Source organism: Meles meles, chromosome 4 (genome assembly GCF_922984935.1).
Source record: "Meles meles chromosome 4, mMelMel3.1 paternal haplotype, whole genome shotgun sequence".
Lineage (NCBI taxonomy): Eukaryota > Metazoa > Chordata > Mammalia > Carnivora > Mustelidae > Meles > Meles meles.
In genome coordinates this window covers 51,897,068-51,920,235 of record NC_060069.1, presented here as the reverse complement: position 1 = coordinate 51,920,235, position 23,168 = coordinate 51,897,068, and positions in this window count along the sequence as shown.

Below are 23,168 nucleotides of genomic sequence, written 5' to 3'. Positions count from 1 at the left end.
CAACCCAAAAACATTACCCCAAGTACTCGAGTGCTCATTATAGAGCATCAGTCCTTAGGATGATAGTAGCATTAGGTTAAAATGGTCGCCATGGCCAAATAAGTTAGAGAAAAGCAGGATTATTCAAAATGAAACAGGTTGCTTTGCTCCAGCCCTTCTCAGAGCCTTTGCATGCAAATCTACAGGGGAAGGGGGCTATGGATATGTAACATTCCTCTAAGTTAGCCCTAGAATAGGAATCTGATGGAATTAACATTCTATGGAGCATTTTCATTAATAGTGGGACACTCTCCAAGGATCCCATTGGCCTCTCAAAGCAGTAGCACAAATATCAAGTAATAATTTACAGCCAGCCCAGCACCACCTCTCTCCACGGCAGTCCACTCCAGGACTGCACCTGTTAGGCAGTGGAGGGTGGTCCTCTGAGCCTGCTACCACCTAGCATCAGGCAACCGAGCTGCACAATCTGGATCACAGCTCTTTAGCGATGGAAGCCTTTGTACTCAAAAAACAAACAAAAAACAACGCAAAAAAAAAAACAACAAAAACAAAAACAAAAAAAAACAATCCAAAACAAAACCTCCTAATACATCTGAAAGCAAGGACTTCCACATGTTGCCTGAATATAGGACTAGCGGCAGTTCCTTTTATTGCCTTGGAAGGTTGTGACCCTTCACTTCCCTGAGAGCAGGACCCCATCATTCTCCTATTGTGGGAAAGAAAGGTGAGGCTGCTCAAGGATTTCCTGTCCTGCCTGTAGTCCTTCTGTCTCCCGTGGCTCCCCCGGCATCTTCACTCTGTGGGAAAATGAATCTAGACTCTTGGAGAGACTTTGGCGCTGTGGCAGACCATAGGAAGTCCTACAGCCCCTCTCAGCTTGACTCCCCCTCTTCAGCATCCCCTCCACAGCCTCTGCTGAACAGCTGCTGGAGTGAGGAGCCTGCTCTCTCAGAGGCAACCTGGCTCCACATTTGAAGAGTTTAGATTGCTCGAAAGTTCGGAACCACACTCCGTCTCGTGGGAACTTCTTCCTGTGGTTGGCTCCAAACACGTCTGATCCTGCTTCTACAAGCATGAACTATGTCTCTGCCAATCTTACAGGTGACTCTACCTGTCTGAAATCCAGATCTAAACAGGTCCAAGAGCAGCGTGTACCTCCATTCCTGAGCCCAACTTACCCCGCGGATTAACCTTCACCCACCTCTCCCAGTCCCCCTTGCTCTAGAGGGAAACAGCCTTTGTGGTACCAAAGAAATCATTAACCTATTTGACTGGGGAATCCTGTACTCAGAGTTGAGACTTCCTGCCCCGGATTTCGGTCCGCAAATGCCACCTTCGAGTTTAGTTGAATGCATCTGCTTTTGATCTCAGCCACACTTGTGCTCGTTTGAAAATTGTTAGCTGTAGGGTAGACTGAGACAAATTATCTTTAGTTCTAGAATGACATGAAACTTCCTAGTACCGAACTATGCAAAAAATACTTCAGGCACACAGCACAAAAGCACACAGACAGTTAAAATGGCCTTGAGACTTCTGTTTAATTTGAAAGAAGAAAATCACTCTTAGTTTTTCTTTGACTGGGCTAGATGTTCTTCCATCTTTATCAACCATCCAGTTAGCGCTTTAAGATTTTACATGCATATTTTGCATTCATTATCTTATTTGTCCTCATAACCATTTCAGGTCAGATACTATTGCATCGTGTCGCTACACTTCGTGAGACAACTGATGTTTCTGAGCCTGTGGTTATGCACTAGCTTTTGAATCTTTTGTTCTGCTGCTAGAGTCCTGGACTGCAGTAGGAGTCCTGGGTTCTAACCCCTGCGTGACCTTACACAAGCTACTGTCTCTCTTTGACCCTCAGCTTCTCCTGTTGTAAAATGGAGGTGTGGGTGGGGTGAACTCGAGGAGCTCCAAGAACCCCCGTCCTGTTCAGCTTCCTGCATGTATTTATCCTTGTTGACAGCGTGAACAAAGAAAACAAACCACAGATGGATCCAGGAAGGCAAACCTTTGCCCACAATTTGCCCGCACTCACAGTCAGTGAAAAAGAGTGTCTCATTGTTTTCACATCTAAAAGGATAACATGCCCATGATCATTAATTACAACGGACACAGTAAAGATTATGTTTTAATGTAGAAATCCTGCTCAGTTGAAGTAAGAACATTTCTGAAAGAAAGTTTTGAAGTTTTGAACAAGTTTTGAAACTGCTAATGCCTTCCTGTGACGGTATGTGGGACGCGGTGGGGGTGGGGAGCAGTAAGCCAGACAGGTCGTCTTAGGGATAACCTCTTTAGTTTATGTAAAATATATGAGTCAAAGCAAATTCATTCTTGTAGGCTGCCATGCCTGAAAGAGAATGAACCCTCGCTCAAAAGAGACTGAGCCCTTCATGCAATTAATCAGCTACATCTTTGTGCCGTATGCTGCGATGTCTACTTTCCAGAGGAAAGATTATTTTCAAACCACATAAATGATGATGCTTTTGGAAAAAAAAACAACAAAAGGAAAACCCACCTCTCTTAAATGATATGAACTCGCTTATTGTTTTTATTTCACACCCACAGTCTTGATGCCTATAATCTCTAAAATCATTTCAGTTTCCAAAAATCATTTGAAACACTCCTACACTTGGGGCTTTTGATAAAGAGTCCAGCTTCTACAGAAAGAAATAGGGGTGTGTGTGTGTGTGTGTGTGTGTGTGTGTGTGTGTGTGTCTGAGACTGAGAGCCAAAGAAAGACAAGCAGTGGAAGAGAGGACCAGGAGAGGAAGCAAGGGCCCGCCTGGGAACCAGATAGCCTGGATGCTTGCGAATAGTGGAGTAGGCTATATTGGAACAACAAAGGCATTCTGTGAGCATGGGTCTTCCCTCCACTGATCTCTCTTTAAAGACTACAAGAAACTTTTGTGTAGTTTCAGTCCCATGTTAAGACTACAAATAATGATTAGTGTTTTGGAGCACTAACAATGTCCCAGGAACCTTTCTGAGAGCTTGGACATGTATGAGCTCATATAGTACCTACAACAAATCTATGAGGTTGATACAATTATTATCCCATTCTACAGATGAAACAAATGACCAAAAAACACCAAGATCCCTGAGAAATGAGCTCCCCAGTCTCTGGCTCATAAACATTGAAAGAAAGTCCTGCCTGGCCATCGTTAAGACTGAAGATGTCACTTCCTCTGGGAAGTACTTTCAGTAAGATGGAATCTTATTCTCCTTTCAGCAACCAGAACTTTCTCATGGCACTGAAGCCACTATCTTAAACTACAGTAATCTGTGCACATGCCAGATCATCTCCATAAGACTCCAAATTCCTTATGATCAGAGTGATAATAAAATCATTCCTGTTTCCCCACAGCCATAACCAAGTGCCCGGCACTGCAGAGGCACTTAGGAAAGAAGTTAAGTAAATGAAAGAAGTTGAGTAAATGAAGGAAGAGACCCACGTTTTAGACCTGAGTTCTCATAGCCATGTTAGAAAAATCTTTACAATCAGATCTCTAGGATCAAAGGCAGCTGAATCTTGAGACAAATACCTGTTACTTTTAAAATAAAACATTCTATTCGTTTTTAGCCCTTTGGAGTTTTTGGTTTGTTTGTTTTTTTCCCCCCTGAATTCATCCTCACCCCTTGGATTGTGATGGCATGTGGCCTGTCCTTCTGGCCTGCCAAGTGGGTTTCAAAAGAATATATCATAATGAGAGAGAGAGAGAGAGAAAGAGTGCACTTAAGTCATGTCAATTTCTGAAGTTTGTTATACTCTCATTGCTGATTCTAAAGTTAACTTCAAGCAGGTTAAATTGATAAAGTTCACCTTAGTTTTTAAGGAGTCCCTTGTCCTTTTAGAAACAGAGAAAAACCCTCTGAGAGCAGAGGCCAAACCTTACTTCCAAAGCATAGCGTGACCCTATAGAAAAAAACAGGATGTATCAGGATGGCTCTAAGAAAGGTATGACCTTATAAGGAGTTCATGGAAATGGATAATAACCAAAAGATCATCCACTTTAATCCTCTCACTTAGCTGATGGGAATAATGTGGCCGAAAGAGAAAAAAAAAAGAGTTGCCAAAGTGAACAGATCAATTTAATAAAAGCAGTAGGGATAGACTCAGGACAGGTAATTCCTATATGAGGCAACTGTCCCTATTCTATTTTGCCTGCCTTTATGACTAGATTACAAGTAAGCAGTTATTAAGATAAAATCTAGCTGGTTTCATTTGGGATAGAAGTTTGATTTGGGTTTGAGAAAGTCCACTTTCTCAGGCTCAAGCAAGACCAATTTGAAGGGATTGGATGACAGGGGAGTCTATATTTTTGATCACATACTAAATATTTGTACCTACCAAGTCATGGCATGATAAATTAGTTGGTTGGCATCAAAAGTGCATGAGTCATTGTTCTCACCAGCAATAAACCCAATTGCTGGCACAGAGTGGATGAATGCAAAATGACAGCTGAGGTTGGAGCATGTTGGACTCCTTCCATCCAAGGTTCTTCAGTCTGTGTCTATGCTGGTACAAAATGTTACATTGTCCTCACAATAATAGTCAAGGATTTTGAAGTACTTATGACCTCTTAATGTTGCTGGTGTCTAAAAAGCCAATAAAAGTAGACTATGCCAGAGTGGGTGACAAGGACAAGAGGTGAAGTCCCAGCTTTGATTGTGATCCTGAACAAGAACCTGAAAAGGCATGTGCCTCCGAGTTGCATTTTCCCCATCTGAAAATTGAAGAGGTAGACCAAGGGATGTGTGGGGTCCCTTCCACTTCTAGGATTCAATGAGTCTATGAATGTTTCGATTTCTTCTTTCTCTAGTGTGGCTCTGTGAGGCCCTTGGGTGAACAGCAGCTCAGAAATTTGTCATTTCAGCTACCAGTAAAGGATATTTGGGGGCTAGAAAGGAAAACCAATCTGAGTCAAATGAACAGGCTCAGTCTCAGACCTACACTTAGGTGATCTTGAGCAATATCAATTCCCTTTCTGAATCTCCAATTCTTTTGAAAAGTCCAAGTAATAATCGCTACTTCACAGAGTCATCTTGTGAATTAAATGAGATTATGGAAGCCAAAGTGCTTATAACCTGAAAAGCATATGGAGCTGTGTGGGTGGAGATTAAGATGAAGATGTTGATGAGGAGTTAAGAATGCTTTTTGAGGGGCACCGGGGTGGCTCAGTGGATTAAGCCACTGCCTTTGGCTCAGGTCATGATCTCAGGGTCCTGGGGTCGAGCCCCGCATCGGGCTCTCTGTTCAGCGGGGCGCCTGCTTCCCCCTCTTTCTCTGCCTGCCTCTCTGCCTACTTGTGATCTCTCTCTCTGTCAGATAAATAAAATCTTTTAAAAAAATGCTTTTTGATTTTCCACAAATATACAAAGGTTTGGGGTCAACAGATAAGGCTAAGGAAGGAGACCTTGTCTCTGAGCACTTGTATTCTGCTCACCCAGAGAATTACATATTTCTTTCCTTCCTTTTTCCTTCCTTCCTCCCTCCCTTCCTTCTTTCTTCCTTCCCTCCCTTTCTTCCTCCCTTCTTTCTCTCCTTCCCACTATCACTCCTCATCTCCCCAGACCAATAGAAATCATCACTTCTCTTATGTCTTAGGCCTCCCTTCCCCCCTTCACTGCAGACCCAACTGGAATGTCAAATCAAAATCTCTGTACAGGTATTTCACTCCTTTAGTCTTTTAGATCATCTAAAAGAAAATGGCAGAGGTGCTCCCTGCACCTACGCATTTCCCTTTGTTGAGGGTCCGCACAGCCTGGCCTCCCTGTGGCAGTTAGAGCTCCTGTACCATCTCCAAGTCCTCGGGTTACCAGAGTTCTGGGTACTTCACAGATTACCTGGCATGTTTCTGGTGATGAAGCCTGGTGGTATCTGATAGGAATGACATGCTAGGTAGAAAACATGGCTTCCCACCAGGATCCATCCTCTTCCAGTGCTGCAAAGGACATTAGGAACTCCCTGGTTCAACCCTGTTGTTTACAGATACACAAACCGAGCCCTAAAGAAGAGAAGCAGCATGCTGTGTCATTTGGAACTAGAGCCAGAAGATCCTTTCAAGGACATCTAGGCCAAACTCCTCATTGGTCAGATGAGGGAACTGAGGCCCAGCGATCTTAACTACCTTGCCCTGAGTTAAAGAACTAGTACTGAAACCTCTGATTCAAGATTCATATATCAGCGGCATCTGGGTGGCTCGGTGGGTTAAGCCTCTGCCTTTGGATAGGTCATGATCCCAGGGTCCTGGAATCCAACCCCACAAGGGGTTCCCTGCTCAGTGGGGAGCCTGCTTCTCCCTCTCCCTCCACTGCTCCCCCTGCTTGTGCTTTCTCTCTCTGCCAAATAAAGAAATAAAATCTGCCCAAAAAAATGAAGTTCATATTTCATTTCAGGTAAGGTACCTGTAAGATACATACTGCAGACACCAGGCATATGAAATCTAGGCTCAAAGAACATGTGCCCAAAACAACAGGTTGTTGCATTCATGAAAATCAGGGGAAATCGCTTTATAGCCGTATTTTGGAATTCCCATTTTCCTCTGCAAGAGATGCATCATATATTCCCGTGTACAGGGTATGATGAAGATAATAATTAAATCTGTGGTAAGGTTTAGGATATGAGAATATAGGCATAAAACATGTCTAGAATTATTTTCACTCCAACCCCAAAGCCTAAGAGTTTAATGAAAGTCAATTTCCTGTCATCAAGAAGCAACTGACCTGCAGTGGCCCAGAGTGGGGCCCTGCTGGAAAGCTAAATCAGGAAACAGCGAAGTCCATGTACGTCTTGGGCCCTAGGCCTATTACTGCAGCACTGCCTGGCTCTGAGGCCAGGCCAGTGGTGCTCTGGTAAACGCTCGACAAGTGGCTCTATCTACAAGGGGAGGGCTATGGTAAGGGGAGGACAACATGTGTCATATTTTCCAATATTGGGAATATTGATAACCTTAAGAGCATATTTAACAGAAGGTCATAAAGTAAACAGAAAGTGGTGAATTTGATTATTTATTACCATTGCTTTCAATATAATTTTTGTATGTTTACATGATATAATATTTAGTAATGGCTCTGCTTTTCAACCAGTTCACAAAATTCCTGATAATTTTTTTTAAAGATTTTATTTATTTATTTGAAAGAAAGAGAAAGAGCATGCTCCTGCATTCATGTAGTGGGGAGTGGCAGAGAGGGAGAGGGAAACAGAGACTCCCAAGCAGACTCCCCACTGATGTGGAGCCTGATGGAGGGCTCGATCCCAGGACCCTGAGATCATAACCTGAGCCAAAGTCAGACATTTAACAAACTGAACCACCCAGGTTCCCCACGAAACTCCTGATAATTTAGCAATCAGCTCTTATAAGCTGGAACAAGTCAGCTTCCACAGACCCCTGGGCCCTATAGGTCTGAGTCTGAATCCTGGCCTATTGTTCTGCCAGCTATCTGATGTTGAGTGAGGTTTTGAATTTCTTTAAGTTCTGTTTTTTCTTTTTTCTTTTTTTAAAAGATTTTATTTATTTATTTGACAGACAAAGATCACAAGCAGGCAGAGAGGCAGGCAGAGAGAGAGAGGAGGAAGCAGGCTCCCCGCTGAGCAGAGAGCCCGATGCGGGGCTCTGATCCCAGGACCCTGAGATCATGACCTGAGCCGAAGGCAGAGGTTTTAACCCACTGAGCCACCCAGGCGCCCCAAGTTTTGCTTTTTCAGCTCTGGTAACAGTAACAGTAACACCATGTGTTCATTGCTGATGCTTATATGAGATTTTGCTTAGCAGAAATGCTATACACGTGAAATGCTCAACAAATCACTATTAGTGCTTCCAAAGCCAGATTCGCTCACTCAATAAACATTTCGCAGGAATGTCTTCTATAGGTGCCTTCTATTGTATGTGGTCTCCAGTACTAGGTGCTATACCTAAGGCTGCAAGAGAGTGCCTCAAACATTATTCTTGCCCTGGCCTCAACGAGTTCCTGGTCTAGTGGGATGAGATATAAGACATGAACCCCAGTAGTCATAATCCAGAACAAGCTGTGACTAGCTCATGAAAAAGCAAGAGCTTGGCAAGGGCAGGAAAGGAAGAGAAGGGGGATTCAAGGAGGCCACTGTGGTTGAACTATAGATTTTAGAATAGACTTGGGCAAGCAAGAATTTCAGGGAAACGGAGTCCCAAGAAGAGAGAGTAAAGGGAGCAAAGGCAAAAATAAAGGAATATAGAGGCATAGACTTGTAAGATTTGGTGGAACAAAGAGTATAAAAGGGTGTTGAGGGGATTGTTGGAAAGGCAGGCAACTCCCAGGTCATGTTAGCCTTGAATGCTGAGGAATCTGGTTTATGTTCATTTGGGTAATGTCAGACCTGGGGAAATGTTTTCCTCTGATAAGTGACACAAATAAGATCTTTTGATTACTATCATATTATTTTATATATTTATTCATTGAACGCATTTTTATGGTAACCGTTTTTTTCCCTTAAGAGTTAACTAGATAGCACAATATATTTTTTAAACCAAGTGAATTTCCCCTGTGGAAAAAATTCCTGTGCTCAGGGATAGAAGGTGGCATTATAATTCCCAGTTGAAAACAAAATCATTATTTAAAGCCTTTGATAAATATTAGGAGGGCTCAAACCAGTGGCAGTATTTCATGAGTTTTGAATTGTCTGCTGCATCCCTCTTACATTATGCTTCGCACACAAAAAAGTCATATGACCTACATCTTTATCTGCTCCAGTCTTAAGCTTCTATATATAGGCTTTGGTTATGAATGTTTTTTCCTATGAAAAGGTCAGACTTTGCACACGTACCATCAATGCAAAGCCCTGCTTATTAAAAAGCAGGCAGGCGAGTTTGTAAAAGTCATTGAAATATTACTGATGTGGGGGAGAAAGCCTGGCAGTTTGCTGAAAAAAAAAATGGCCTCCAAACATTCTCAGAGAGAAGATGGGGAAGCCTCTCTCTTGTGATTACAGAAGCATTTTCCTTCTGCCCAGCGCGACCTGAGGCTGTCTGCGGCACCCTTGTACAGGAACAGGCTGGGACACTCCCACCCCCAGCTCTCTCGTGCATGCGGGTGCACACATTCGCCTCTGTCAGAGACACACCAAGCTCTGTTAACTCCTCCACCACACTTCAAGCCCCCGTGGAACATCTGGAGGTGGAGCTGGGGAAGGTACCTCGGCCAGATAGACGCAAACCCAATTTGGGGTTTCCGGTCGTACGCAGAGTGTGGCAGCCACCCTCGGCCAACTTGCAACACCAGAGAGAACTTGGGGAGAGTTGAACTCTTACTTTTAAGCCAAAAGTTCACAGGTTCAAATGCCCCTCCAATGTCAGCTGCTCCGTAGGGCTAAACTCTGAGTCTGAATGCTCTGAAAAGATCAAGCTGCTTTAGGAAAGAGGCCCACCGATTTCATGATTTCATGCGGATGGTTTCTCCAGGAGATCAAGTTCTTTCCCAGCAGGAGATTATTGAACAATTATGTGAACTAGACGTGATAGACCCTTGCTTTAAGAGATAGGAAACCAGGGCGCCTGGGTGGCTCAGTGGGTTAAAACCTCTGCCCTCGGCTCAGGTCATGATCTCAGGGTCCTGGGATGGAGCCCCGCATGGGGCTCTCTGCTCAGTGGGAAGCCTGTTTCCTCCTCTCTCTCTCTCTCTCTGCCTGCCTCTCTGCCTGCTTGTGATCTCTATCTGTCAAATAAATAAATAAAATCTTTAAAAAGAGAGAGAGAGAGAGATAGGAAACCAAAGTTTAAAGAGTTTAAGTAGCTTGCTCATGTTCACTCAACAAGTCAGGCTCCTGTGGACTCAATATGTGGTCAAGGAGTCTGTGCTGGGATGGGCAGTGTAGTCACATAAAGCAGCAGATGCCCTTGTGCTTCTTCTCAATTGGTTAATATCTACATGTTAAGACAAGCCTCATAGGAGACGTTACAAAATAGGGACTGGCAGATTCTATGAGTTAAGTATTAAGTCGACAGTGGGAAGAACCACATTATGGTTTTAGATCAGATGTTATCAGACGCTTATTCATTCACTCACTCATTCATTCATTCAGTCAACGTTTATTGAGAACATGCCAGGTTTCATTCTACACATTGGGGGTACAGTGTTGCGAACAAAACCTGATGTCGTCCTGATCCCCTGAAGCTTAGACTGGGGCCTCCTATGTATACACAGCAGATTCTTCATATATATATATATATATATATATATATATATATATATATATATTACCCCCTTCCTCTCTCCTCTAGTGTGTGAGACCCTCAGAGTCAAGAGCCATGGCTAACTCACTTGTGAATCTCACTGCCTGGTACCCAGTGGCACTGGTGGGGGCAGGGATGATCTGTGAGGTTTCCCCACTCGTTCCTGGATCCCACCCCTTCAGACCTCCACAGAATTCCTTTGTTGACAACTCAGACAAATATGAGGATGTGAGGGTTACCAACATGGTGGTATGAGATAAAGACATGCTTAGATTTGAATAAAGCAGTGTGAGCACTTGTAGTTAATTGGAAAGGAAAGGGAAGGGAAGGGAAGGGAAGAGAAGGGAAGGGGGAAAGAGAGGAGAGAAGAGAAGAGAAGAGAAGAGAAGAGAAGAGAGGAAAAAAAAGAAAAAAGAAATTCAAACTTGTGGTAGAAGCTGGGCAAGAATAGCAGCCTGCTTCGTGGAGTAAAGATTCCCCATCATTGGAGGGGTCCATCAGAGGCAAGGCCACCACTCAACTCCAACAAAGAAGTGAAAATAGGCAAGCATGGATGGGAACACACCACTCCTGACTGGGACCAGCTCTCCATTATTCACCATTCTGAGTATCAGTGATGGTACTAAATCCCTGAAGTTTCATCTCCCTTTCCCAAAGAGGTCAAAATTGAAAAATTAACTTGAATCTAACTTCATCTTTACAAGTCCACAGACTATGGCAATAGTGTCGGTCCTAGAGAAATGGCCTTCTTCTGTTTTATTAGCTTAACTCTCTTAAAATTCCACTTTTGATGTACTACTCACCAGCTCCAAAACCCTTCATAGTTCCCTACTAACTCCAGGCTAGACTCAATTGCTTCATGCATCATTCAATATCCTTCACCACCAGGCTCTGGTACCTCTGCTTCATAGCCGTACCTTGAACTTCTCTTCATCCACTTCCTAGTTCCTTGGTCTGTTAAATGCAGAGCCTCTGGAACACTCCTCCTCTTTTCCATCTCCACATTTTTTTACATTATTCCAATGCCAGTCATATCTGTGGTATCTATTTCCTTCTTCCTTAGAGTCTCTCTTTACTGACTTATGCTCCTGTGTCTTCATCAGCATGTGCCCAGGGCCCAGTCTGGCTCTCAGGTCAAGTTTATTGGCTGGAATTAACTTGGATTAGAAAACATTGTTCCATGCAGGGTGGCAGAAGGACACATTGGTTAAGTGCAGCCAGACTCCTTTGGTGTGAGCCCTAGCTTTGCCACTTACTGTAGGGATAATCCCAGGTGAGTTACTTAAACTCCCAGCGACCCAGTTTTTTCATCTGTAGAATGGGAAAAATAATAACCCCTTTCTCATATCAGGAGGGCTAAATGATTGACTTTTATGAAGTATGTACTTTAGTGTCTGACACCCAGCTGCTCACTTAGGTAGTGCCTATCTATCCTTTAAGGTGCCCTTCTCTTTCTTCCTCCTTCATGAATATTAATTCTATTTTCCATGTATAAAGCACTTCAGAGTTTACAAAGACCTTTCATATGAGTTTTCACATTTAATCATCACAGTAATATGTGAGGTAGGTGTTGCCATCCCCGGAGAGTTTGGGTGGCACAGGTAAAGGCAGGGGGTGGGGGTGGTGACAGGAACTCAGCAGAGATTCTGGTTCTCTGTCCCGAGGGTGTTCAGACACAACGTCTTGCTCCCAGTCTGGATCCGTGTGGTTTGTGGGCTTCACACACTCCCAGAAGGCTCGGCGGTTGCAGCTTACCTCCGCTGCAGAGTGTTCTTTGACCTTTGTTCCATCCTGTAGGCAAACCTTCACTGCGGGACACAAAATAAATGTAGCAGCAGAACTAAACACCCAAGTTAGAAGGGATCTTGGACATCATTAAATCCGATCCCCACCCCCCCCCAAAAAAAACATTTTACAAATAGGAACACTGAATTCCAGGAAAGAAAACTATTTTTCTGAAGACCCACTCGTGTACATGCTCCTCAAGATAGGGTCATGTGCAGGAACTAGAGAAATAAGGACAAGACTCTGGCTCTCAGGAAAAGCATAGTCTAGTAAACTATGTCCTACACATCTTACTTATCTCAAATATCTAAGTTGGTGCCTAACACACAGAGTAGGTACACCATAAATGTCCCCTGAATAAATGAACAAATGAGTAAATGAATATCACTATGCAGCTGCTGGCTGAGCTGACCCTAGACCCTGGGCTCCAGATTACAATGGACTACCCACTGTTCCTGCCTTCTGTTTCTCCTATCCAGACTCACTTTTTAGTGAGGTTTGAGAAATAGCTAATAAAATTGACAAATCATGTTTATTCAGGACATAAAAGTGGATTCCTAGTCATCTTGTACTAGAGTTTGCTCTCTGTCTCTGCTGCAGGGACGGACGCTGAGCAGGGACCCAGCAGGAGACCAGCTTCAACAGACCCAGGACGTGCCCTATGGGATGCTGGCACTGTCTAAAATGTTCCTGTGTCTTTGTTGTACAAACAGAAAGTATGTGATGCATATCAGCTTACGATGAATACCTCTAACATGTTTCACATCTTTCCTGATTTCACTTGTTTCATAGAATGTCCAAGCTGGCAGGTGCTTTGGAGATAATCAGGCTTAATAATTCCTTTATAAAGAGAGACAAAAAGTCAAGAGTCAGAGGGGGTCATTGAGTAGCTCATAGTTGCACATCATGTCAGCAGCCTAGACTAAACTTGCCAGGAGGTTTCCTGGCTTCCAGTGAAGACATTCTTCCCATACTCTATATTGCTGGATTTGGCATTAAGCCAGCAGATGACATTAGTGCAAACTTCTCAAGAGCGCAGGTTCCATGTAACTTAACCTTTCTATCTTGCACTCTTGGCATGTTTTTGGCATGTCACGGAAACTCCTGCCCTGCACAGCACTCTGGAGTTCTCAAAGAGCTTTCATGCTCATCACAAGTCCCATTTTATAGATCAGGGAGCCTCAGGTGGCCCGAAGGGACTAAGGGCTTGTGGCTTCAGAAAAATGGTAGCAGAACTTGAACCTCAATCTTTTGACAACCAGTCCATGCCCCACCTCAACACTGCATAATAACAGTCTAACAACTCTTTGATGACCAAGTGCATGGATAATGCCAGGATGGGTGAATGAATGAAAGACTGACAGGCATAGAAATCAATCACTCACTCTTGAGAAACAAATTTTAGGAAGATAATTAACTCCAGACCCTTACTCTGCCTGAACCCTTACTCTGCCTGAACAACAAACAGGATGACCTGTTTCAGCTCTGTTGCCTGCGGTTTCCTTCTACTCACATACTTGTTTAAGGGAAGGGGGAAACTAAGAATTCCAAAACTCTGTGTTCTTTCAGATGCTCAGGTCTCTGATGTTATTATATCCAGTTTAAATGATTATAAGAAAGCATTAAGAAAGACCTTTAGGCACCTGGGTGGCTCAGTTGGCTAAGCGACTGCCTTTGGCTCAAGGTCTTGATCTTGGAGTCCCAGGACTGAGTCCCGCATAGGGCTCCCTGCTCAGCTAGGAGTCCGCCTCTCCCTCTGGCCCTACCCTCTCTCATCCTCTCTCTCTCATTCTCTCTCTTTCAAATAGATAAATAAAATCTTTTTTAAAAGGAAGAAAGACCTTTAAGCCAACCAAATATATCACCACCCGGAAATTATAACAGTAGTTAATATTTTACTGAACATCCATCCTTTTTTTGGTCTTTTTTGTCAAAGCATATATATATATAATTTGTTTAGTGGATTCATACTAAATAAACTGCTTAGTGATCTATTTTTAGCATTTCATAACAAATCACAAATATCTAGTTGGGCCATGAGTGGATCAAGAGGGAGAATGAGCATAATATTTTGACAACATTTGATATGCTTAGTAACACATAGATGTTGAGATCCTCAAACACTGCTTTCTAATGACTGTTTCAGGAGTCCGGTGAAACCATTTTTCACCAGGCTCTGTCTGAGCTTTTCTGTTTCTAAGATGGTCATGGCTATAACACCGTTGAAATATGAGTAATTGAAATAGCTTGGAATAACAACTTTCAGTTTGCTAACCTCTTTATAAACACACACACACACAGTCATGTACCTTGACACACCCTATTATAAGTCAATCAGTGTGTTCAGTAGGCAAAGAAGGAGACTCATATACCACTTATGTACTGTATGACAACCCTAGAAGAGAAGCAAGTTTCATGCCATTATTTCAAAGAGGAAGAAATTGGGGCACCTGGGTGGCTCAGTCAGTTAAGCATCTGCCTTTGGCCCAGGTCATGAACCCAGGATCCTGGGATCAAGCCCCGCATTGGGCTCCCTGTTCAGTGGGAAGCCTGCTTCTCCCTGTCCCACTCCCGCTGCTTGTGTTCCCTCTCTCACTGTGTCTCTCTGGGTCAAATAAATAACATCTTTAAAAAAAAACATAAAGATGAAGAAATTAAGGATCAGGGAATTACATGTACATGACTTGGATTTTGTGTTGTTTTAAAAATAATATTTGAAGAAATAAGATAAGCAAAGAAAAATGAGCCAATGTTGAAAGAGGAATTCCTTGGGCTAAAGATTAGTAGAAGATTTTATTCATTCATAGCACAGTGGAGACTTGAACCCATCTTTGATCTACCATTCCAGCCCACTCTTTCTATCATACTACACTGCCTTTCTGACTTAAAACACGGTTGAACATTTGGTGATTTGAGTTCATTTCATGGGATAGATACACATACATGAACCTGCCCCAACTCCATCAGCACGAGTGCTGACGGTGCATTCTGTGGTCTCTCCAGATGGGCTGACTGCCTGTCGGGTCTGTAAATGAGGTGTAATTTGATTAACGTGGGCCACTGGTCAGGACAACCTCCCCCGCTCAGTGAGGCGCGGGCCACCGGCACGGCTGGCTGGAGAGTCAGAGAGAGGTTGTGATTCATTTCTGCCCCAGGCACCCACCTGGCCAGGCCTGGTGCAAGGGCTATGGGACCAGGGGAAAGTGACAGGCTGCAGGCACCCTGCCTGTGAGCTGGGCCTCGGGAGTAATAGTGAGAAGAGGGGTGAGAGTAGCAGCTGCTGGGGTTGATATTTATATAATGACTCCCTGTGTTCAAGGCAGGAAGTGAAACCAAGGTTGTGCTGAGGCACTTTCCTTCCCCCACACCGCTGCCCACGGGTAGCTCCAAACGGGTGACATGGGGAGAACCTGAGCGGGATATGCCCGAGTGTGTGTGGACACATGCCAGGCCCTAGGCTGGTCACTAAGATGTCACAGCCGAGGCTCTGCCTGCTGAACCCAAGGGCTTCTTTCTCAGTGTTCTCAACCTTCATCCCCTCCGTCCCTCATCCTAGGTCCCCTTCATGATGGGGAGAGCCCTAATGTTCCCTTGAAGCTTCGCAGGAATGCTGTGAGGGTACGTGAGATAGGATCTATAAAACGCAGGCCCAGCCATGCATCTCTGCAGAATTAGCATTAAGCTCTTTGTTGCTCTTCTGTGACTATTTCCAACACCGTCACCTGTGGTTTCTGCAAACGGTTGTTCCCTGACTTTGCTGCCTGCATCGAGTCAACTTTCTGCCTCGTTCCTCTCCTTTCCTTTCAAGCATTAATATCTTTTCAGATGCCCTCAGTCTTCAGAGCCAATATCCCCACCAGGGCCCACCTTCCCTCTTGCTTAAGCACAGGCTTAGAAATGCTATACCTGTCTACAATGAAAAAGGTATTTTAATCGAGATGGTGTGCCATCTGAAGAGCTTTTTCTATTCTGCTTCCCACCCTAGTATTCGAGACTATTTGCATCGTGGAGTGTTCATAGCCAGAAAAAAAAATGGACCTTAAAAGTGATCTAGCCCTTGGCTTCCCAGTGGGTGAAGGGCCCACAGGAACAGCAGTACCAAGGAGCTTGTTTGGACTGTGCAATCTGAGGCCCCACTCCAGTCCCACAGAATCAGAATCTGCATTTTTGCAAGATCTCTGGATGTTTCATATGTACATTATACTTTGAGAAAGACTACCTTAGTCCAAGGTGCACATTAGCAGATGGAGGCAAGGAGGGCTCAAAGAGGGAGCTAGACCTGCCCAAGGTGACACAGCAAGAGACTACCATAGGACGGACCGCAGTAGTCTCTGTAGTTCAAGCCTCTTCTGCATGAGGCCCTAATGAAGATACAGTCTCAGGCCAGGACTATGAAACTAGCAGGGCAAGGTCCTCCCCCTTTTCATTTTTACTCGAACTTTCATTAATGGGTGTTTTTGCAATTTACTTGACCAATAGAAAATCAATACAAATGGTTTTCCCACACCTCCTTTGACCTCTTGTCTGGTCTACGTTTTCATTCTAGTGGCCGAGTTCCACAGAGCCTAGTATGTTCAATTAGGGATATTCACCCAGAGTTTCTTCGAAGGAGAGCCTCAGGGTGTTGGTAAGGAAAGGGAGATGTGTTATCAAATATTTCAGTGATGCCAGCCCTGTCCCTCAGGAACCTTGCCAGGAAGAACTATGCATGGCAGCGTGTTTTGAATCACAAAATGATGACACTCAAAGGGACATCAGACATCATCTCATCCAACCCCTTCAAATCTCTGAGCAACAGAGGAAAATTACTTTCTCGGGTTTATCCAACAAACTGGTAGCATATTTGGGGCAAGAGTTCAAATCTCTTGCCTCTCAAGTCAGGGCTCCATGCTGTGTGACTCCTCCCCACCACCCACCAACTCAATGGAATGGACAACCTGACTTAACAGATCAGACGGTATTTACCCAGAATTCTGAAGTGAGTCACGGGTAGAAATGTGGAGTTATTATTCAGACTGCACATCCTCTCATAAATGGTCACTGACCCAGAGAGAACGTCATAGTGCCAATGGGATTTCCACACAGGTGAAGGGTTGCTAGGGAAATATAAGATGCTGGATCTGACTGCCATGTCTAGAATCCAGGATTCTAAGATCACTGGATTCAAATGGAACAAGATAAACTATTATGGGGAGAAGAGCAGAAGGACTTTAATAAACCAGCATGTTCTTAAGAGATGAGGACTAGGCACTTGATGTAATGAAATGTTATATGCGACTGAAGAATCATTATACTCTACCTCTGAAACTAATAACATACCATATGTTCATTAATTGAATTGAAATAAAATTTTAAAAAGGAGATTAGGGCTAGGATCTAGGTGGGGAACTACTGAAACACAGTGCTTTCAATTTTCATAGATTCAAGATGTCTGTGGCTGGACTTTCACATCAAAGATCAGCTTGATTCCAAAATTGGTTGTTATGGTACTACCTCATTTTTGACAAGTATCATAGGAAATGATTTGGTACTATTGTTGCAACCTCCCCAGATAGAGAATATTAACAAAAGGATCTCCAGAATTCAGAAAACACTGTGAATTAGGCTTTCCTTCATCCATATTTTAATCGAAGGCCTAGAAGAAGGGGCACGAGGTAGTGAAACCTCCACTTTTATGAATGTCACCGAACATTTCTAGTCCTCATGGCACCTCCTTTTCAGACCTTACTGGTTTCATCATTAGCATTTTGTCAGATGCTCAAGATGCCCCTGTGAGGTATTCAGACAGAGGTCGATCATCCCTATCTGAGACCAGGAACCCAAGCCTCAGGGAGTGGAGTGTTTATCCAAAGCTTTCATCACTTCAGTCCCAGTTGGACTTTAAATCCAATGTTCTTTCCATTTCACAATGTTGTTTCTAGGTAAAGAAATACCACACACAAAGAAATAGCTCCTACATTTAAAAGTTACAAAACATTTGGACAACTCTGTGATATGAGAAGGAGCACGACTAATTGCTAGGAGCATGCTGTGTGACCCCGGGGGCTGTACTAGATGTTGGGCGTGGTTATCTTGTTGAACTATGGCAATGATTCTCTGAAGTGGGTGTTATTTTTTTTCTATCTGTGTATTAGGAAACCAAGCAAGGTTAAGCCATTCGTCCATGGTCAGAGAGCTAGAAACTGACGGGTCTCCGGTTAGAATCCTGAGTGGACTTGAGTTCAAAGCCCGTGTTTCCAGGTCAAGTATTTTTTATCTTCTCAATGTAACAGTAGGAGAAATGGACTTAGAGATGTTAATGACCGCAAATCATAGAGCTAATAAATCAGGGAGAAAGAATGTAAGCTGGAGTCCCCTGACTTTAAGTCACAGGGCATAAAGAACTCAGGAGAATCCAAAAAGTCGGAATAAAGCTTGAGTTTGGGCAAATACAAAGCAGTGCTCCTGATAAAATATACCCAGTCTCTCTAGACATGGACTCTCGTGTATCACAATTCAGTAAACGCCCTTAGGTTGATTACATTTAACGTCCATAACCAGGTATTGAGCACAGAGCTTGTAGCAAGTCCGGTGCAGGACTTGCGTGGACCTTCTCTTTCTTGAGTCTCTTAACAATTTTTTGAAGTATTGTTTTCCTCTTTGTGCAAAGGAAAATTCGTGACTTGTCCAGGGTCACACAGTAATAAATGACAGGGCAAAATGAGATCAGTTCTGATTGAACTCTTATAGCTGCTGCAGCTGAGGGGCTCATGGGAATTTTGGGTCTCACCGGAATGAGTATGGGATTCAGATGGAAACGCATTATCTCCTGTTCAAATGACAGCAGTGTGTGGGCTCAGGACAAAAGTAACCATTCTATTCTATTCTATTTCAAGAAAAAAATCAGTGGACTTGGGGGAAATGGGAGAAAGAGAATTATTCAAAGGACCAACATGATAGAGCTTGTTGGTATAAAGAGGGACAACAAAATTAGAAGACTGAGGGGATATGACAATACTTGATAGAACAGAACTAGGTACTTAACCTGCAAACCTCAGAAAAACAGAACTTTCCCAACCTGCCTCTATCCCAGAGTTCAAGGGAAGTAGAAGGAAGTACTACTTTACATAGTGGGTAGCAAACTTATGAACCCAGGAGATAGAAACCGGTTGAGGATGCAGCAGCACAAATGGGTTTAAGAAGGAATTATTCAGATGCCATAAACACTCATAAATTCCTCACAGGTTTATTAGAGTACGTGTGAGATCTTAGAGGTCATCTGGCCCAAACTACTTCTTCACGGGTATCTACTTGCTCACCTCCAATGGCCAAGAGCTCATTCTTCCTCACGGCAAATCATTCCAGCTTTTGACAGCTCTGCATGTCAAAAAGGTCTTTCTTGGGTTTAATAAAACTTTCTTCTATTTATTATATCCATGTTGGCTCTATCTCTGCCTTTGAAATTTCACACAATAAATCTGAAGAGTCTTCCTTTTTAATACCCTTTCAAGTATTTAAATCCGGCTCTTCACTCCAGGAGTTCAGAGCCATATTTAATTACCTCAACTAGTGGTGGAAGTCAAGGTCATGAACAGAGATCACTTTTACCCAACCACTGTTAAGGGCAATTTTCAAAATTCGCAAAGAAGAGTATCCTGTGCCGTGTCCAACTGTGAGAAAGGAAAAGGAACAAGTATTGGCTGGCAGGAAACCTAGGTTCTATTTGGGTTCTGTGACTTTTTATATGAGGTCCATGTCACTGTATGCTGCTAATTAGCAGATGTAAATTAGAGGGCAGAGACCTCACATTTCTGGACCACAATTTTTTCTCTCCCCCTTCTCTCTCTCTGCATTTCTCTCTTTTAACACAACCTTTTCTCCTTCAGGATCATTTTTCATTGCCTTTTGGATATCTTTAGTTTCATGCTCAACAGACAGTTTACACTCAGTATGTCCCACAGCAAATTCACGCCTTCCACCACACATGCATCCTTTCCCCCCAGCTTTATTGAGATATAATTGACACATGGTATTGTGTAAGCTGAAGGTGTTGATTTGATACACTTATATATCACAGAGATTACCACGGTAGCATAAGCTAATACCTGTTATCACGTCACACAATTATCATTTCTTTTTGCGGTGAGACATTTAAGGTCTACTCTCTTAGCAACTTTCGAGTATATAATACAGTATTAACTCTAATCACTATGCTATACTGTAGATCTTCAGAACTTACTTGTCTTATATCTAGAAGTTTATACTCTTTGACCAACATCTCCCTTTTTCTCTCACCCCCCAATACCAGGGAATTACTACTCCCGTTTCCGTTTCTATGAATTTGGCATTTTTAGATTCCACATACTATTGAGATCACAGTATTTGTCCTTCCGTGTCTGACTTATTTTCCTTAGCATAATGCCTTCAAGGTCCATCCATGTTGTCACAAATGGCACGATCTCTTTCTTTCTTCTGGCTGGAAAATATTCCATCGTGTATAAATACTACATTGTCTTTATTCTTCTGTTGATGGACACTTAGGGTGCTTCCATGTCTCGGCTGTTGTGGATAATGGACCACAGTTCTCTTAACTGTAGGATAAAGAGATTGAACAAAACGCTGTTTATTCTCCCTTGTGTCTACAATTCTCTGGCTTGAACTTAATTAACCAGTAGTTGTTCTGACACCAAAATCCACTTCTGAATCTCCCTTTAATACACTGTCACCAGAAAGGAGTTTTACCAGTCCCTTCAGATAAACCAACACAACTGGGTAGAAATTTCATTGACCATGATTGTTGGTCACTAGCTCCCCCACGCCCATTCCCTGTGAAAGCAGGTTCATCTAAGGATAAAGCAGATTTCATCAGAATTTTGTTCATTTTCGGCTAAGCTGCTTGCTAATAGCCAGAGATAAGTTAATGAGTAGAAAGCAAGCAACACACAGAAAGAACAATTTGACATTTATTTTCAGATCTTGAATCTGATCCATGGGACAAGGACCATTCAATAGACATTTTTAAAGCCGGTGACCCTGGTCTTGTCCCTGTAGGAATGGAAATTACATGAACAAATAAATTTCTTGTCCATAAAAAGACCCTGGGAAAATGGTGAAACACAGCAGTGTCCCTGAGCACCGGTGCTCAAGAAGGTCATGCTAGTCAAGGAGCCATGCTGGGAGGCACTTAGGTTTCCAGAGATTTCCAAGGTCTCCCAGCTGGTTAGTGGCACCACAAAACTAGAACAGCTCCCCTTGCACCCGATGTTATAAGAAGTCTAACTTTATAATTTATTAAGCAACTACTACCTGCCAGACACTGTGCTAAGCTTATGAGCACCTGGAATCTCCTTTAATCTTTATTATAGTTTATATAATACAAATTCTGAGGGAGCAGGGATTTCAGCTGTCTTGGGCATGATTTTATCTCACTCTTAAGAACATCACCTGGCATATAATAATAACAGCGGAAAAAAAAATTCTGTTTAATGAATTTAAATAGGCAAATTAGTAAAGTAGGTATTAATAACCCCATCTTAAAGATGAAGAAGTTGAGGCTCAGAGCGATAAACTACTTGATGATTAAAAAAAAAAGTTTGAAACAGGGGCTGGTGATGGTGCTCTGAATAGAACATAGCTATCTCTCAGCTTAATCTCCTTAAAAACTTAAAAGAAAACTGGGGTTAATCTCTCCAAAACAAAAAGTAAAATTTGTGGAACAAGCATCGGTTTCTTAATGCCAATCTTTTCGCCATTCAAATCCTTCTCACAGAACGGATGACTAAATTTTCTGCCCACAAAAGTAACATGAAGGAGATTTGAAAGTTCCTGCTAAACTTAGTAAAACAAAACCAGTTTGCCCATTTCACAGAAACTGTGAATGTCTCTCTTATGGAAGACACAGTCTCCCCAAACTTCCTGTGCTCCTGGGAGAATGCTGGCCCGGACCATGAGTGGAATAAAGACAGAAGTTGACCTAAAAGAATGGCTGGTCAGGAACGAGGGCCAGTGTGTCCAGTGGGGTCCCCAGGGACTCATCATCTGTGTCATCTACCGCACTGGTCCCTCTCCTCCACCCCAGTCTTCCAAGGGGACAGGAGGCAGCACTGGTCCTTAAGTCAGGAGCCATGGGTTCTAGCAACATCCTGGTAATCACGGACTGTGGGACCATGAGCAAGTCCATTGCCTCTCTTGACTTCAGTTCCCCCACATGTAAGAGAGAGGAGTTAGCCCGCATGACACCAGGTCCCTTTCCTGCCTGACAGTCTCTTATCACATTATTCCCTCTTTTCTTCCACCCAGCCACACACGGCAGCACTGGCAGCCCAGGGGGACTGTGGGGAGTCCCCATGGTGGCTGCTGCCGGGCTTTACCATGCAGGTGCACAGGGACAGCTGTCTCCTGTCTCCTCCTGCACTGGTGAATGCTCCAATTTACCTATGCAGATGAGGCTATGAATAAACAGGGTCTGCAACAAGTGAAAGGGCCCTCGTTTATTCATAGTCTTTTCAGCTTTTCACTTTCCAGAGGCCAAAAGTGGCTGAGGTGAGGCTCCCTTTCCAAACCATCCCCCTCCTACAGGGATTCAATCCTGCCCTCCACCTACACAGGTAGGACTAGGGTTGGGTAAGAAGGAAGTGCTTTGGATTTGCCAGTAGGGTTTTCCTTTTCAGAGTGTCATTTAACCTTCCAGCTCCCCTCTCGCACACGCGCGCGCGTACACACACACACATGTAGACACGCACATAAAACTGGGCTTTTTTAGTCATTCTAAAACTTAAACACTGGTCAGTCAGTACCAATGGGTCTTGGAAAAGACAGGCCCAACTGGTCATTGTAATGTCCTGTTCCCTGACCCAGTCAGGTTTGCCTCCCTTACACAATCTCCTGACTTGAACTCAGTGATGCCTCTTCACATACAACTTCTGAAGACTGGCAAGACTCTGGCCCATTCTTTCAGCTTTTGCTTCACAGATATGTCCCCCTCTGTTTTTGTTTCTCCCTTACCTTACTTAAAATTACCTGTTGCCTCTTCCGCAGTCCCGTGGCACACGTTGTGCACATTCTTACACACACATACACACATGCACACATTCCATAAGGTGCTCTGTCCTGATTATTTGCCACCATGCTATCTTATACCAAGTAGACTGCAAACTTCCAGGGAGCAAGAATTGTGTCTTGCCTGTGTCAGTAGTC